The sequence below is a fragment of the Tupaia chinensis genome, unplaced genomic scaffold (genome assembly GCF_000334495.1).
Source record: "Tupaia chinensis unplaced genomic scaffold, TupChi_1.0 Scaffold000275_1, whole genome shotgun sequence".
Classification (NCBI taxonomy): Eukaryota; Metazoa; Chordata; class Mammalia; order Scandentia; family Tupaiidae; genus Tupaia; species Tupaia belangeri.
The window spans coordinates 402,417-421,364 of record NW_006159757.1 but is presented as its reverse complement, the minus strand read 5'-3'; the positions used below and the strand labels follow the sequence as shown (position 1 = coordinate 421,364).

The 18,948-nt window shown below is 40.1% G+C and overlaps 1 protein-coding gene and 1 pseudogene across 1 annotated transcript in view; one reads left to right on the top strand and one right to left on the bottom strand.

Annotated features, from left to right (window-relative positions):
* The window catches only part of LOC102473682 (microfibrillar-associated protein 1 pseudogene), a 60,103-nt pseudogene extending 49,431 nt beyond the window's left edge, over positions 1-10,672 (top strand).
* Positions 1-18,948, bottom strand: part of CCDC3 (coiled-coil domain containing 3) — a 198,956-nt gene that overhangs the window by 174,863 nt on the left and 5,145 nt on the right. The gene's annotated exons all lie outside the window — the stretch shown is intronic.

Genomic DNA, 18,948 nt, shown 5'->3' with positions numbered 1-18,948 from the left:
TGATCACACAATTTCTTAAATAATCTAACTACTTTCAATAGCAAGTTCAGCTGGTAATTTCAAGAAAAGCAGTTTTGAATTGGTAAGGAAATTTCCTTAAAACTTAAAGCCTGGAAACAGGTTAGTATCCTGTTCAAATAGTAGGTACATGAAACTATTGAAAGCTCAAGACAAAAACTCTTAAAACCGGACAACAAAGCGTAGAAGAAAAGCAGCAATATTTTAGTCAAGTCACAGTTCAGTCTCATGTACTTAATTGATCTTTTGTTGTGGTTCGATCTTCCTGATTGAATTCTGGGATATAATATTCAACTCCAGACTTGTCCCTATTCTTAAGTTGGCCATTTTCTTAGTTTTTGAACTCTTATTTCTGTGTGACTACATTTAATTTTCCTAATATAGCACTCCCTAGAGAACTTCTTGGAGATCTGGTCTGGTGCTGGTAAAGTCTTTCCAGTTTTGTTTATCTGAGAATGTTCGTGTCTTTTCTTCCCATAGGAAGGACAATCTTGCCAGGTACAGTATTCTCAGTTGTAACTGATTTTTCCTTAATACTTTGAATATATTTTCCCATTCTTTCCTTGCTCGCATTGTTTCCGATAAGAGGTCTGCTCTTAGTCTGATGGGATATCCTTTGTAGGTAACTTGCAGTTTCTCTCTTGCCAATCTTAGTATCTTCTCTTTTTCTGTAATTTTGGTCAGTCTGGCTATAATGTGTCTTGGAGAAGATCTTCTTGGGTTGATTCTATTTGGGGTCCTTTGTCTATCTTGGGATTGGATCTTCGAGTGCCTCTCTAGGTTTGGAAAGTTTTCTTGCAGGATTTCATGGAATAGATTATCAATGCCCTTATAAGTCTCTTTGCCTTCTGGAATGCCAATTATCCAAATGTTTGGATGTTTGATGGTATCTAGTACTTCTCGTATATTATTTTCAAATTTTTGGGCAATTTTCTCAGTCTTCGTGGTGGATTTTTCTAGGCCAGCAATTTTCTCTTCTACGGCTGAGATTCTATTTTCTGTATGATCTAGTCTGTTTTTAATACTTTCAAGAGAGATTTTGACTTCCTGTAGTACAGTCTTCATCTCTAACAATTCCACTTAATTCTTTTGTAAAGTGTGTAATTCCTCTTTTAGACCTTGCAAGAATTTCCTCACCTCCCGGCAGTCACCAGCTCCTTTTTCCTTTTTCTTCTGCAATTCATTATCTCTCTTTTCTTCCATCTCTGTTAATTTTGCCATTATGAATGTTCTCAATTCTTTATCAGACATTTCCATGATTTTCATTGAACTGTCTGTGGATTTTGAGGAGCCATTATTTTCCCTTGGGGGAGAGATGTTTTCTTGCTTTCCCATATTTCTTGTGGTCCTGCAGTGATTTCTAGTCATTGGATGGAAAAAATGTGTTTCTTCCCAAACACGAGTTTGAGGACTGGAGACTGAATTATCAGTGGAAAATCTTCATTTCTCCTAGTCCCCTGAAATCACTAGTTCTCAGTAACCATGAAGATGTCTTCTGCCCAGATTTTTCTTTTTAACTACATGGCCAGGTACCCACAGATGGCATAATGGTTATGTCACTGGACTCGCATGTATCCAGCTGCGGTTCGAGTCCCAGGCCTGGTGATTTAAAACACATGCCAGGCACACACGTGTGCATATCCAAAATCCTTAGAGGAAAAGGGATTATGGCATGGCCATCTCCGCCGCCGCCCCCCCACCCCGAGTAGGGGGTTGATCATCTCTCGCTTTCTGTCTCTGTCTCTCCAGTGAGTGCACATACCCTATAACAAAAATCTCTTAAAAAAAAAAAAACTATATGGCCAATAAGCACACGAAAGATGCTCAACATCATTAGTCATCAGAGAGATACCATCAAACTACAACAAGATACTGCTTGACTTCCACAATATCTAGAATCAGTAGGACAGATAATAACAAGTATTGTCAAACTTGGAGAAATTGGGACCAGCAGTTAGCATAATGGCTATGTCGCTGGACTCCCATGTAGTCAACCACGGTTCGCGTCCCAGACCCGGTGGCTTAAAACTCACGCTGGGCGCGTGTGTGTGCATGCCCAAGATCCTGAGAGGAGAATGGAGGAGAAGGGATTGCAGTGTGGCCATCCCCCCTGGGGAGTGATTTATCGCTTTCTGTCACTCTCTGGCAAGCGCACACGCCCTATAGCAAAAACCTCTCAAAAAAATAAATAAATAAACTTGGAGAAATTGGAATCCTAATATGCTGCTGGTGGGAATGTAAAATAGTGCAACTGCTTTGGAAAACAGGAAAACAGCATGGTCATTACTCAAAAAGGTTAAATGTGGGGTTACCATAAGAACCAGCAATTCTACTCCTGGCTCTACATCCAAGAGAAATGATAACTTACATTCACACAAAAATCTATATATAAATGTTCATAGCAACATTATTCAAAAGTGGAAACAAACCAAATGTCCATCAACTGATGAATGGATAAACAAAATGCAGTAAAGCTATATGGTAGAATATTACTCAGCCAGAGCAAGTAAGAAAGTATGATTCATACTATAACGTGGATGAAGCTTGAAAACAATAGCCTAAGTGAAAGTAGCCTGACACAAAAGGCCACATATTGTAAGATTCCATTTATACAATAAGTCAAGAATAGGCAAATACACAGAGACAGAAAGTAGATTAATAGTTGCTAGGAGCTGGAAGGAGGGCAGAGTTAGGGATAACTGGTAATGAGAGTTATAAAAATGCTCTGGGAATTAGAAAATCATGATGGTTGCACATACACATCAATATACTAAAAGCCATTGAGTTGTTATACACTTTGAACAAGTGAACTCAGTGGCCAACAGGTAGTGTAATGGTTAGCATGCTGGACTCCCACATGGCTGACCACAGTCTAACTCCTAGGCCTGGCGGCTTGCTCTTTCTCTCTCTCTCTTTCTCTTTTTCTGGTGAGTGTATGCACCCTATACCAAATTTTAAAATAATAATAATAAACAATGTTATCAATAAATAAATAATTCTTTTTTAAAAAGGGTGAATTTATAGTATGGGAATTACATCTCAGTTTTATAAAAGTGGCTATCAAAAATGGCTAAAATAAAAAGTAATGATAATGCCAAACTATGGCAATGATGCAGAAAACTGGGTCCTTCATCCATGGCTGGTGGGGACATAAATGACAATAGTACTTTGGAAAATGCTTGGAAGTTCTTTTGAAACTTAAAAAAGATTTGCCATATGACCCAACAATGATACTTTGGGGCATTTACTACCGTGAAATGAAAATTTACATCTACACAGAAACTTGCATGTAAATATATATATATAGCAGCTTTATTCATAATAACTAGAAGCTAGAAATTACCCAAATGTCCTTCAGGAAGTGGCTGGTTAAACAAATAGTGGTGCATTTATACCCTGGGATATCACTCAACAATAAAAAGAAATATAACAGGTTGGATTAACCTCAAAAAAATTACATTGAGTGGGGGGAAAAAAAGGCAAGCACAAAAGGTATACTAGGGCCGGCTCCATGGTGTAGCAGTAATGTGCTTCTCGAGAGAAGCCGGATCACCCGTGGTGATTGTGGATAGAATCCCAGACCCGGTCCACCAGAAACATACCAAGTACACACATGAGCGCCCAATTTCTGATAGAGTGGAGAAAGGGGTTCACAGCTTGATCAGATCCTATGGAGGGTGCTTCTCTCTCCTGCATATGCATGCACATGCTCCATCATAAAGAAAGAAAAATGTTTTTTATAAAAGGTACACATAATATGGTTGTAGTCACATAACACCTGAGATTATAGATATGGAGAACAGGTTAGTGGTTGCCAGGGTCTAGGGAGGTATGGCTATAAGGGAACCACCTGGTGTTGAGACAGTTGTGTATCTTGATTGCAGTGGTGGTTACAAGGAGTTACACATGACAAAATTGCATTGTTTCTCACACAGACACACATACACAGTAAAATCTGCATGAACTCTGTGGATTTTATCTGTGACATAACCTGGTTTTAGATTATATAAATACTATAACTACACAAGACATTACAGTAGGGGAGGTTCAGTGAGGGGTACCCAGGATCGGTCTATACATTTATTTGCAACTGCTTCTGAATCTATACTTATCCCAAAACAAAAAGTGTTTTTGTACAGTATAATATAACGGTGGCCAATGTTAAAGAGTAATATCTGTGTTTCAATAAAACTTACATTTTGCGGCAAGAAATAAAATAGACTACACAGTGTAATCACACACCCACACCTCTGTGTGTTGGAGGACATCCTCCCTTTCACTGTGAACTGCCTACATTAAAAATAAGCACAGAACTTCCAGGGTAGACTTGCTTACTTGTGTATCCTTATTTACCCTCTGTTCCCAGCATGCAGCACTCCTGTCCTCTAATGTGCCGTTGGTCTCTGTGTCTTCATGCATACTCTTCCCTGTCTAAATTCATCATCTCTCCTCTCCACAGAATCATGCCCAGCAGGAGTATCCATCTTTCCACGTGGGTTAATTGTACCTAGTCACTTGGCTCAGAGACCAGGTCTAACTCTTCTCTTGTGTTCTCCATAAAACACCACGTGGTGCTAAGAGTGTAGGAAGTCCTCAAAATCCCTGTGGATGGAATAAAGACCTGTCCCCCTTGATATCTTATGGGTCCACGTGGGGATAGGAGAGCCATGACATAATACTTTGCACATAACCAGTACCTTATACTTTCTAATATGTTACCTCCATTGTTTTTATTATTATAGTGCTATGAACAAAGCAAACTAGACCCATTTTATAAATAAATAAACTGAGTAAAGAGTAGTCAAGTGAGATCCAAAGTCTCAAAGTTAGTGTTGGGTCAGGGTTAGAAACCAGAACTCCATCATGAAGCTCTATCAAGATGCAAATGGGGCTGGACAGTGGCACAGTGGTGAAATGTGATGCATTACGAGGCTGTTCCACCTGGGAAGGTTCCAGGCACATGGAACACAAGCATACCCATGACCTGAGCTGGCTGAAGCTGGGTTGGATTGTAGCATTGAGAACCTGTTGGAGTTGCTGTCTGGCTGTCTCTCTAATGGAAGAAATGAACAAATAAGCCTTATTTAAAAAATAAATAAATGAAAGATACAAACTGCTAGCTTAATACTTTGTTTCCAGAGCTGGCCTCATAGCACAGCAGTTAAACACCATGCATTGGGAACCAGATCCCACATGACCGACCATGGTTTGAATCCCAGCCTCAGTAGCTTGAAAAACATACCAGGGACATGTCTATGTGTACCCAAAACCCTAACAGGATGGAGAAATGGAGGAGAAAGTATTATTTCATTCTTTCCTCACCAAGAAGGCTCTGTTCTTACTTCCCCATCCCTCAAACATACCATGTTTTCATCTTGAGCTTCTTCTCCCACCTGAAATGCTTTTCTGCCTTATCTTTAAACAGCTGGCCCCATGTCAATCAGATTTCAGTTTAAATATCATTCCCTGGGCCAGCAGGTGACATGGTGGTTAAGGTGCTAGACACCCACATGGCTGACCACAGTTTAAGTCCCAAACACAGCAGCTTGAAAACCACACTGAGCACTTGAGCATGTGTGCTCAAAATCCCAGGAGAAGGGAGGGGAAGGGATTGTGGCATGGCCATCCTCCTGGGGAATGATTTCTTACTTTTCTTCTCTCTGTCTCTCTCTTTCTGGTGAGCACATGCACCCTATGGTGAAAACCTTTAAAAAAGAAAGAGAAAAAAGAAAAGTAAATGTCATTTCTTCAACCTAAAGTAGCTACTGGTTCCCCCTTTTAATTCTTAGCCAAACACTAATTATTATCTGATATTTTCCTAATTGATTTGTTCATTCTCTCTACTTCACCACCCATGCAATATAAGCTCCTCAGGGGCACAGAATTCTTTGCTCTTGTTCTTTTTTTAATCCCAGTGCCTGACACATGAAAGGTGTTTAGAACACAGATGGCAAATGAAAGTGTGGATAAATTAATCAGTGATAAATGATTAAATTAATTTTTAATTAAATTAATTTAAAATAGAGGTGTTGCAAAACTCTTGGAGAAGTAAAATAAAACTCCTTTATTTTCCAGAGATGAAAACTATTGTTTTTAAAGATGTTTTGCCATAGGGCACTCACCAGAAAGAGGGAGAGAAAGAGAGAGAGTGAGAGAATGATAAATAATCCCCCACAGCAGATATTCACACCTCAATCTCTTCTTCTCCATCCAACTGGGATTTGGGGCACACATGCACACATGCCCAGCGTGATTTTCAAGCATGGTGGTTAAGCCTCTGGACTCTGGACTCCCACATGGGCCACTGCAATTTGAGTTCCAGACCCAGCAGCTTGAAAATCATACCAGGCATGTGTGCATTCCCAGAGAAGAAAATCATTTAACTTCATGAATAAAATATGTATTCAGCATGTATTAATTATGTATTAATTATGTTCTAAGCACAAAAATGCTTAAAGGTAAATTGATTTTCCCAAGATTACCATTAATAACTGGGCACACTCCAGAGTAGAACCCAGATCTCCTGAATGTCAACCCCATATTTTAAATAGAGGCATTGAGGTAGCTTCCCATTATTGTCACTGCTAGAAACCCAGCTGTTGAAATCATTCCAAGTTGAATGTTTACTCCAGGTCTTCTGAAATTCTGGGTCCCACATTGACTCATATACCACCCTTTAGTCAGATCATTAAACCCCCCAAACTTAAGCACTCAGCTCACTCAAACCCTTCTCTTCTACCATTCTCCATCACTGAGGTAGTCCAGAGTTCTTAGGCGACACTGTCACCCTTCTCAGATAGTTCATTAGGTCAAAACTGTTTTCATAATAATAACGAGATGCTATTTATCTTTTTCATTGTGTGACACTTGCACTACCAGTGCAAAAGCAAAGAGAGCTAAACTGCTAGCACCCAGGAACTTGAAAAACACACAAGAAACGTGTGTATGCATACTCAGAATCCTGAGAGGAGGAAGAAATGAAGGAGAAGGGATTGTGACATACTCATGCCCTGATGGGGAAGAGGTGCTTTATCACTTTCCTTCTCTGTCTCTCTCTGCTGAGTGCACATGCTCTCTAGCAAATTAAAAAAGTAAAAAAAGACTTTCCAAATGGAATCAATGGTGATACTAATGAACAGGATTTTTATTATTATTATTCATATATTAAGTCACTGTACATCATTTAGATTGCGAAGAGACTTTACCAAGCATGATATACACCTCAGTCCAGCCCAGTTGAGACCACCTTATACATCCTCATCAACAGATAATAAATCTTATCTGTGTTCCACAAGTGTCTTACCTCTCCATTTTCCCCCCAAATAAATAGGATTTTTTAAAATTTCATGATGAAATGTCATCATATTTGGAAGACCTGTATAACTCAGTGAAATAGTATTTTCAAAATAATGTATCATGTTACAAAATCATAGTAAAAATCCTTTCAAAGTACAAGATAGACCAATGGATTTTCACATAGGAATATAAAAAGTTCATTGATACAGTTTCATATTCTATGATGTGACTAACTTTTAAGAAACTACTACTTTGGGGGCCAGCAGGTAGTGTAAGGGTTACATTGCTGTACCCCCAACATGGCCAACCACGGTTCAAATCCCAGACCTGGTGGCTTGAAACTCACCCAGGCACATGTGCACACATGCTCAAGATTCTGGGAGAAGAATGGAGAAGGGATTGTGGCATGGCCATCCCCCCAGGGAGTGATTTCTTATTCTTAAGAATGTAAGACTTGCTTAGCATTTGGTAATTAATGTTGTTCACTTTATTCACAAACTAAAAAACAAACAAAAAAACCATGACCATCTCAATAGATACAAAAAGCACAAATGATAAAATTTACCTTCACAGCTAAAATTAGGAACAGAAAGAACATCCATAGTATAGCAAAGGGCATCTATGAAAAACTTCAGCTAACATACTTAAAATAGGCTGTCCACACTCATCCCTCCTATTCAACTTTATACTGGAAGTCCCAGTCCATGCAATAAAATAAGAAAGGTAAATAAAAATCATACAGACTGGAAAGACAGAATTAAAACCCCATTCACTAACATGATTATTTACATAGAAGATGCCATAGAAACTCTTAAAGCTAATAACTAAGTTATGAGATATAAGATTAATATACAAAAATCTGACCAGCAGGTGGCATGGAGGTTGAGGTGCTAGATCCCACGTGACGAACAGTATGCTGTTTGAGTCCCAGACTCAGTGGCTTGAGAATCACGCCAGGCATGTGTGTGTACATTCCCAGGATCCCAGGAGGAGAGTGGAGGAGAAGGGATTGCAATGTGGCCATCCTGCCTGGGGAGTGATTTCTCATTTTCTCTCTCTGTCGCTGTCTCTTTCTGAAAAGCACAAACACCCTATAGCAAAAACAAACAAAGCAACCAAAAAGAGATTAGTATACAAAAATTGATTATATTTCTATAGACTAGCAATAAAAAAAACTAGAAGTAAAAATATTTATAAAAAAGTACTGGGAACAGCAGATGGTGTAATGGTTATGTCACTGGAATCCCAAATAGTGGACTAAGGTTCAAGTTGCAGACCCAGTGGCTTGAAACTCACTCCAGGCGTGTGTGCATGCATACCCAAAATCCTGAGAGGAGAATGGAGGAAAAGGGAGGTGGCATGGCCATCCCCATGGGGGTGTGTGTGTGTGTGGGGGGGTGATTTCTCACTTTCTGTCTCTCTGGCAGGCACATGTGCCCTAAGGCAAAAATCTCTCTCAAAGAAAAAAAAACATGGTATGATTGTTTTAGCACCTAGAAAATAAAATAGTAAAATATAAAACTAAAAAAAAAAATGTGCAGGATATATAGGGTGAAAATTAAAAAATATTGATGAAAGATATCAAAGAAGGTCTAAGCAAATGAAGAAACCATCTGAGGCTCATGGATTAGAAGATTTGATATTGTTAACATGCCGATTTTCCTAGCTCAATCTATAGATCCAATGAAATCTCATTCAAAATACTAGCAGAATTTTTTTGTTGATATCAACAAGCTATTTCCAAAATGTCTATGAAACGGCAAAAAAATAGAATAGCTCATTTTTATCTTTTTATGTATTATTAATTATAAGTATTTATGCACTCACCATACATCATTTAGATTGTGAAGAGCTTTTACCCAACATGATATACGCCACACACCAAGCCAGTTGAGAATACTATACGTGACATTACCGTTTTTTAAAGAATTATTTATTTGGTTTCTATCAGTCACACAGCTGTGATCTGTAGGAGAAAAGGTTTTCTGCTGGTTGACGTTTTTGTCTCACTATTTGGAATCAGTCAAGTTTCAGGAGTCGCCGCAGCTATCACCAACAAGTTGGTCCCAAGCGCACTCATGAAGGAGGCACCCATCCAGTCTACTGTGGAGGCCTGCCAGTTCGCAGTGAGAAAGGTGACATTTCGATGGAGAAAGTCAAGGTAAAACGATACGTGTCCGGAAAGAGGCCAGACTCTGCCCCTATGGGGTCCTCGGATGAAGAGGATGAGGAATTTCAGTTCATTAAGAAAGCCAAAAAACAAGAAGCAGAGCCTGAGGAGCAGGAGGAAGACTCTTCTAGCGACCCCTGACTGCAGCGTTTACAGACCACATTAGCCAAGATGTGGGAGAGACTGGCAAGAAAGTAGTGGAGCCTGCGGTGGTAGGAGAAAGTGGCTCCGAGGTAGAAGGAGACGCTTGGTGCATGGAACGAGAAGATGGCAGTGAAGAAGAGGAGGAGGAAATTGGAGATGATGAGGAAATAAAGGGGTGCCATGGCATGATGCGTCCAGCACAGGAGAGGAAAAATGAAGAGATGGAAGTCATGGAGGTCGAAGATGAGGGACGTTCAGGAGAAGAGTCAGAATTAGAACTGGAACATGAAGAGTACACGGACAGCGAAGATGAGATGGAGCCTCGCCTTACTCCAGTCTTCATTCGAAAGAAGGACTGAGTCACAGTTCAAGAACGTGAGGCTGAAGCCTTGAAACAGGAGCTGGAGCAGGAAGCAAAACACATGGCTGGGGAGAGTTGCAAGTACACTCTCGAGATTGTAGGAGAGGAGACCAAGGAAGAACTGGAGGAGAATAAGTGGTCCTTGGCTGCACTGGAAGCACTCAATACTGATGATGAAAATGATGAGGAGTATGAGGCGTGGAAAGTCTGGGAACTAAAACAAATCAAGAGGGACAGAGAAGACCAAGAAGCGCTTCAGAAAGAGAAAGCAGAAACTGAATACATGCGAAACCTGAGTGAGGAAGAGGAGAGAGCTGAGCTTCGGGCAAATGGCAAAGCCATCACCCACAAAGCTGTGAAGGGCAAATACAAGTTCTTACAGAAGTATTATCACCAGAGTGGCCTCCTTCATGGATGGAGATGAAGTATACAAGACAGATTTCAGTGCGCCTATTCTGGAGGATCATTTCACCAAAACAATTCTTTCTAAAATCATGCAGGTCAAGAACTTCGGCCGTTCTGGCAGTACTAAATATGTTCATCTTGTTGATCAAGACACCACATCCCTCGACTCAGCTTGGGGCCAAGAGAGTGCCCAAAACACAAAGTTCTGTAAACAAAAGGCAGCAGGAGCACAAGATGTATTTGAACCACCCTCTTCCAAGAAGCAGAAAACCACCTAGGGTCCAACTACTTATTCTTCCTACTATGGGACACAATGGGAAGTATCAGCATTTGGTTCTTGATTTCTTTCGTCATTTTTTTTTTTTTGGAGAGGTTTCCCCTCCCCCCCACTATAAGGCACGTGCGTTCACCAGACAGACAGAGAGAGACATAGAGACAGAAAGCAAGAAATCACCCCCCAGGGGGGATGGTCACGCCGCAATCCCTTCTCCTCCATTCTCCTCTCGGGATCTTGGGCACGCACACACACGCGCCCGGCGTGAGTTTTAAGCCACCGGGTCCAGGACGCGAACCGCAGTCGACTACATGGGAGTCCAGTGACATAGCCATTACGCTAACTGCTGGTTCCCTCTTTCGTCATTTTTGATACGGCCCCTGTATCCAGCCTATTGGACCTACTGCCATACTTGTGTTACTGAATAACCCTGTTACTGAATAACCCAATCTTTAAAGATTCTTTGTGAGGTTCGGACTCATGCAGAGAAACCCACAGCAAAGCACTATCCGGGTATCCAGGTAGGATTAGAGGCTTTCTACTTAAAACTTTCCCTGGAAGGCTTGGGTTTCATCACTACTATAGCTTCCCAAATTTATTCGGGACTATTGTGAGTTTTTCTAGCCCCTTAGCTTGGGTCAGAAATGTGAGGATTTAAGTGGACATTGCATTACTTCTACCTTAAGGTTAGGAGTAATATACCAGGAATTCTAAGTTCATTGAAACCAGTTTTACTTCTTTTTTTTAAGAGGTTTTTTTTGTTTTGTTTTTTGTTTGTTTGTTTGTTTGTTTTTTTGCTATAGGGCTTGTGTAGTTCACCAGAGAGAGAGAGACAGAAAGCGAGAAATCACCCCCTGGGGGGATGACCATGCCGCAGTTCCTTCTTCTCCATTTTCCTCTAGGGATCTAGGGCACGCACGCACACGTACCCAGCGTGAGTTTTAAGCCACCAGGTCCAGGACACAAACCGCAGTCAACTACATGGGAGTCCACCGACATAGCCATTACACTAACTGCTGCTCCCCCAGTTTTGCATTTTTGATTGAAGTCAATTTTTCTAGGTGAACATATTTTTGATCCATTTATACATGTATGTCAAATAAAAGAATCATCCATCAAAAAAAGATTTATTTCACTTTATCCATCATTATCTTTTTTTTTTTTTAATTTGCTATAGTGCACATGCACTTCCCAGAGAAATACAGAGAGGGAGAGGGAGAAAGCAAGCCACTAGGTGCAGGACTCAAACTGCAGTCAGCCATATGGGAGTCCAGTGCCTTAACCACCATGCCACCTGTTGGCCCCAGAATAGCTCAATATTTTTAAAGAACAAAATTGGAGGACTCACATTACTTGATTATATATGATTTACTATAAAAATCAACACAGTACAGTATTGATGAAAGTTCAATGGAACAGAACAGAGAGACCAAAAACACAAATATAATCAATTGATTGTTGACAAAAAAAAAAAAAAAACAAAGACAATTTAATGGAGAAAAGATAATCTTTTCAATAAATGGTGTGAAAGTAATCATCCACATGTGACAAAAACATAAAAAAGAAAGCCTACTCATAACTTAGGTAAAAATTAACTCGAGACGTAACATAGGTCTAAAGGTATTAGAATGAGACACAAAAGCAAAAATTGTGCATTGGGTAATAGAGTTCTTGCCACAACAGCAAAAGAGTGATTGGCAAGAAAAAATTGATAAATTCAACTTTATTAAAATTTAAAACTTTTGCTATGTGGAAGAGCAATGAACAGAAAAAAAAAAATAAGACAAGTCACAGAAAGGGAGAAAATATTTCAAAAGTACATACCTGACACAGGACTTATAGCTAGAACATACAAAGAAAAAAAATAAAATTAAAAAAATGGACAAAAGATTTGAGTAAACACTGCATTAAAGAACATACATGGATGGCAAATAAGCACATGAAAAGATGCTCACCACCACGAGTCACTAAGGAAATGTATATTCAAACTACAAGGAGATAATTGTACACCTATTAAAATGCCTATTATTTTTGTAGCTGACAACACCAAGTAGTGATGAGGATGCAGAGCAACTGGAACTCTTGTATGTTGCTGAAGCAAATGCAAAATGGCACAGCCATTCGAAAACACTTTGGCAGTTTCTTATTAAGTTAAGATATACTTACCACACGATATAGCAATTCTATCCTAGCTATTTACCAAAGAGAAATAAAAATTTATGCTCAAAAAAAAAAAAACCTGTTTGTTGGTGATCATATTAGTTGCAATAAACTAAAACTGGAAACAACCTAAATATCCATCAGCTGTTGAATGGATTAAATAAAACTGGCAACACATACAATGGAATATTTCTCAGCAAAAAAAAAAAAAAAATTACCCACCAACTGTGGATACAACATGGATGATTTTCAGATGCAATGTACTAAGTTTAAAAAGCTAAAAATGTAACATACTGTATTATTTCATTTACATAACTCTAGAAAGGGGAAAAATTGTAATGAAGAACAAATCAGTTGTTGCCAGGAGTTTAGATTGGGGAAGGATTTAATTACAAAGAGGAAGCACAAGGGAGGATTTTTCTAAGGTGATGGAATTTTCTGTATATTGATTGTGGCTGTATTTACCTCAGCATGTGCATGATGTGCATTTGCCAAAGTTCACAGAATATATATGAAAAAGTGAATTTTTCTGTGTATGGTTTTTTTTTAAGAGAGTTTTTGTTTTTGTTTTTGCTATAGGGTATGTAAGCTTGCCAGAGTCACAGTGCAAGACCAAACCTCTACCATTCCAATTTCAGCCTTGGTACTGGCAGAAATGTAGCATCATCTTTGATTACCCTTGCACCTTTACCATCTAAATCCAAATATCATGGACACCTATTGGTTTTATCTTCTATAGTGTGTTCCTAAAAGTTTACATTGCTCGGGTATCCGGTTTAAATATTAGTTGGACTTTCTCATACCAGAAGCAAGGCTTAGTCACTCTTGATAGTTTCCACTGTCAGGTTTTCCACCTCTTTCCATTTCCTCAGTGTGGTAGAAATAAACTAGACACAAATCAGAGAAGAGGCACAAGAGTATCTACAGGACAAACTAGTTTCCTTTGCAAGGGGTACCTGGTTATGGGTCAGGCTTAAGCACTAGGCTGTCCACCAGGATAAAGAGTTAATTCTGTGAAAGGCAGCCTATAAATATCCATAACCACATCTCCTGGAGTCCTGTCAGGGAAGGACTAAAGTTTATAGTCACTCTCTGGAGAGACAACTCAAGACCAAATTAGCAAAAAAAAAATATAAATATAAACACACACACACACATATAAAACATTTTATTAAATATGTATATATAAACATATACACATACACATATATATACATACACAAAAACATTATATATATATAACGTTTTATATATATAACATTTATATATATGTATGTATACACACACACACACATGTATATAAATAACATTTCTTGGGTTTTTTTTTTCTTTTTGTTCTTTTTTTGGAGAGTTTTTTTTACTATAGGGCGCGTGCGCTCGCCAGACAGACAGAGAGAGACAAAGAGACAGAAAGCGAGAAATCAACCCCCAGGGGGGATGGCCATGCCGCAATCCCTTTTCCTTCATTCTCCTCTTGGGATCTTGGGCACGCACGCACACGCGCCTGGCATGAGTTTCAAGCCACTGGGTCCGGGACGTGAACTGCGGTCGACCACATGGGAGCCCAGCAACATAGCCACTACGCTAACTGCTGGTCCCTCTCACATTTCTTAAATATTCTCAGTTGAGCTCATTTCACTCCAACCTCAAGGCCTCTACCTGAGTTCAGTCAGGTGCCTCTATAACAACCATTAGCTGTTCTTACCACATCATGTATATCCTCTCCAACTCAACTCCCCACTCTTGTGAGTCTGATCTTTTCAAAATGTAAATTTGCTCCCATCGCCTCTTGCTTTCAAAATGTCAAAGGTTTCCCACTGCCATAATGATGAAGTCTAGATCCTTGCCAGGGTCTATCAACCCCTGCATGGTCTGGCCCTTGCCAGCACACTTGACTCATCCTTTTCCCTCACTCCCCTTCACTCCAGACACCATTTCTTCAAAGGCACCATGTACCCTGCCACTACAGGGTCTTTGCACAAATTCCTTTCTCTGGATCACTCTCATCTCCTCCAACTTCAGCTGGGATGTCTCTTCATCTATCAGATCTCAGTATCAACTAACCAGAGAAGACTTTCTATATATGAAGTCTAAGCCGGAACCCCCTGGCTATTTTCTCTCTTTCCTTTGGAACGTTTATTCCCATTTTAGGAAACACAGACATTGATATGATCACTTGACTCTATTAGTCACCAACATTAGAAATAGAAGGACTTTATATCTTGCTGAACATCGAAATTCTAGTGTCTGACACAGTAGCTGCCTTACAATAGGTATACAATAAATATTTGCTAAAGATTGGACTCAGCAGGACCAGCAGATGGTGTAATGTTTATGTCACTGGACTTTCACACGACTGAATCAGTTCAAGTCCCGACTCAGTGGCTTAAAACTCATACTGGGTGCATGTGCATGCATGCCCCAAATCCTAAGAATATTTATACAAACCAATAATAGCAGCTATGTGTTTGGAGGTTGGGTGTTGGAGGAGGGACAGAAACTCTGCTGGCTGCCATTTTATACTTTCATATTTGGGAATTTATGTGAAAGTGTTATCTGTTTATAATTCAATAAACATTTTTATAAATGCTTCCTTCACAGAACCCCCCAAAATTCTGCTGAATGAATGAAGGCAGGTGTGATGGCTTCCCTCTCATCTGTTCCCATTTCCAGCACAAGTCCCCATTATTACTCCTGTCACCATTCTGCCACAGGATGTTTTGGGACGCCTCTGGGAAGTAGCAGGAAGAATTTTTTAACTTTAAAAGTATGTAGTTTTTTAAAGTAATACATTAAAACGATCTATTTACAGTTATAAAGTGCTTCCAAGCTCTAATTAGGTGCTTACAACAACTTTAGACAGTTTATATATTATTTGTCCCATTTTATAGATGTGAAAACTGAGATTGTAAGAAATCAAGGGACCTGCTCAAGGCCATTCCTTGGAAAATGGCAGAGCCAATTTAGATATTCTAATTAAAAGTGTACATTCCTGGGACCAGCAGATGGTATAATGGTTATGTTGCTGGACTCCCACATAGTCAACAGTGGTTCAAGTCCCAGACCCGTTGACTTAAAACTCACCAAGTGCCTGTGGGTTTGTGTATGCATGCATGCCCAAAATCCCAAGAGGAAACGGGATTACAACGATATGGCCACCCCTCTGAGGGGCGATTTCTCACTTTTTGTCTCTGCCTTTTTGGCAAGTGCACACACCCTATACCAAAAATCTCTCTTACCAAAATAAACCAAACGGCAACAACAAACAAACAAACAAACACAAAACAGTGTACTTTCCTTCTAGGGCAGCTTAGCAGACAACTCTGTCATCCTTCCCAACTCCAAATAAGGAAAAAAAAAACCAAAGTGATGACAGAAAGATCTTCACAGATTTTATTGTGATAAACATGACATTTTTATGACAGACTGATGCAAGTATGGGTTAGTCTGGGTCTTGGTCCTAGGGGACAGTACTGGCTGAGAGGAAAAAGCATCCAACTTCTGTTTGACTGCTACACTCACCCAGCAGGGAAAAAAAAAGAGGAAGAAAAAGAAATGTCCTTGGCTGTTGTGAAGATAATCCTGCCAGTAAATCTGGTGGATGTTCCAATGCGCCAAAGATATCCCAAGTCCTATTAACACCATGACACGGAACCAGAAAGGCACTGAACACTTAGTAACACTGCTGACTTCCTGGCAGCTTTTGAAAGGAAGATCATGTTTCTACTGACTAAGGTGTGGGTGGGATTTGAAGATGGAGAAGCACTGGAAAGGAACCAGAGTGTGGGAGGATTTTGCTCCTGAGGACTGATTTGAAGGTCACCCTGCTGGGCATCACAAAAGTTCTCCTGCATAAAATTTTCCTCTTGCTGCATCTCTTAGCCTCTGGATCAACTCAAAGGCCCAAAATCACATGACCCTCCAAGACGGAGGAAATAAGAACTATCAGCAAAGAGAATGAAACGTACCCTTCATAAGGGGCTGAACCTGCTCTTCAAGCTCAATGGAAGCTTCACAAGCAGCAGCATCACAGCGAAAGCATAAGAACTCACTTACATGCTTGCAAGATTTGTCATCTAAGACAGTGTGTAACACAGGACATTTCTGCAAAGTCCTGGGTCATTCATAACTAACCGTTCTCAAAACATGTAAAGATTAGCGTGTTCCAATTAACAGCAGCCTCGTACCTCCTATGCCCGCTGGAAAGCAAAGATGCTCACAACAGCACTTGTCATCCCTCCTCAGGTTGAGGAAAAGCAAACTGCTTCTGACACAACACGATATGTTTATCCTTGGTAGAATCTATCATTTAATGCATCCTTCCCACTGACAAAGGCAGAGAAGTTGTAGCACTTTTTGAAGACGGGTGCAAGTAGATGCCAATAATTCTTCATCTAATTCTCAGATCATCAATTTGCAAGTGGGAATCCCTCCAGAGTATATAAAAATACCTCAAGGAGCACCACAAAATTCTTTTAAAATTTTTTTAATGAACTGATTTTTTATTATTTATTTATTTACTTTTTGATCATCAGTCATGTGTACGTACCAGAGACTGACAGAGAGAGGGGGAAGGTGAGAAACTATTTCTCAGAGGGATGGCCACATGGCAATCCCTTCTCCTCTATTCTTCTCTTGGGATTTTGGGCATGCATGCACATGTGCCCAGTGTGCTTTTCAAGCTGCTGGGTACAGGACTCAAACCATGGAGTCAGCCAAGTTAGATCCAGCATCACATGCTGGCCCACATCACAAAATTCTTAAGAGTAAATTCAATTTTAGTTTCAAATTAAATTGTTAACTAACAAGTTTCACTTAGCTAAGATGTGTTCCCTTTCAAAATGGACAGGGAATAAAAATGGAAGGAACAAAGGTCTGGACAGTACGGGGTACCTTAGACTCCTGAATTCTGCCACAGAGCAGTTCAGCAAACTGGGACAATGTTTTTCCTCCCCTCAAGTTTTGACTCTTCCTCCAAGCATGCAGCACTCCCACACTTGGTTATCTAAGAGGCCAGGGTGATTAAAGGGAAAGGGAAAAAGATTCTCCCCAAGATCAACATCTGATCGACAGAAATAGATCTGCCTTCATGCTGAAACAATTCTCCATGGTCCTATTGTTCTATTTTTTCCAAATGATGGAAAGTCTAACCCCAGGGAAAGATTAATAGCTTCATTATGTAACCATAGGGTTTTCTGGAATAATGTATGACCTTTTGATATAAACCTATTGTTATAAATGGTCTAGTTGCATAAGCAAAGCTCCCATAAAATGGAGAGCCAAAGACCCTAAGAAGATTTCATTTGGAACATACTCAGGTTTATACTTAGTGGGTCCAATTCAATATGGAGTGGGCAAGAGCAAATATTACGGAAGGGCTCTGTGACCTGGTGGTTAAGGCAGCTGGATCCCACATGAAGACTGCTGTTTGAGTCCTGGACCCAGAGGCTTGAGAAACATGCTGGGTACATGTGTACACCCAAAACCCTGAAAGGAGAGAGATCAAGAAGGGACTATGGTATGGCCCTTCCCCTTAGGGAATGCTTTATCTCCTCTCTCTCTCTCTCTCTCTCTCTCTCTCTCTCTCTCTCCCCCCTTCCCTTCCCTTCCTCCCTCCTTCCCTCCATTTCTGTTTCTATCTCTCACTGGCAAGTAACAATTCACTAGCAAAAAATAATAATAATCAAGAAGAGAAACAACATAAAACAGGTACTTGGGAGCAAAATATAGGACAAGCATTCAGAAACTTCTGAAGAATTATAAAGGAGAGGATAAAACATCTGGATTGCTCAACAGAGTGGAGCTAAGGAAGGAATCTCTTGATAATGCCAAAGAAGAATAAATAATTTCCCTCAGTTGGACATACCAGCTCATCACACAAACAGCATTTGTGCAAGAGCACAAAGAAGGCTTCCAGGGGCCACAGAGGCCTGGGAAGAAAATGAGGAAGTTTAGAAGAGCAAGGGAGCTACCCGAGGCTAACCCAGCAAACAAGAGAAAGATACTTCCTTCAAACCTTTCACCTGGGTGGAAGGAAGGGTGTGCCTAACATACTAATTGGCTTACTAGCCCACAAAAAAAGGTTCTTCTTCCATGTGAGACTGACATTAGAACTCTTTC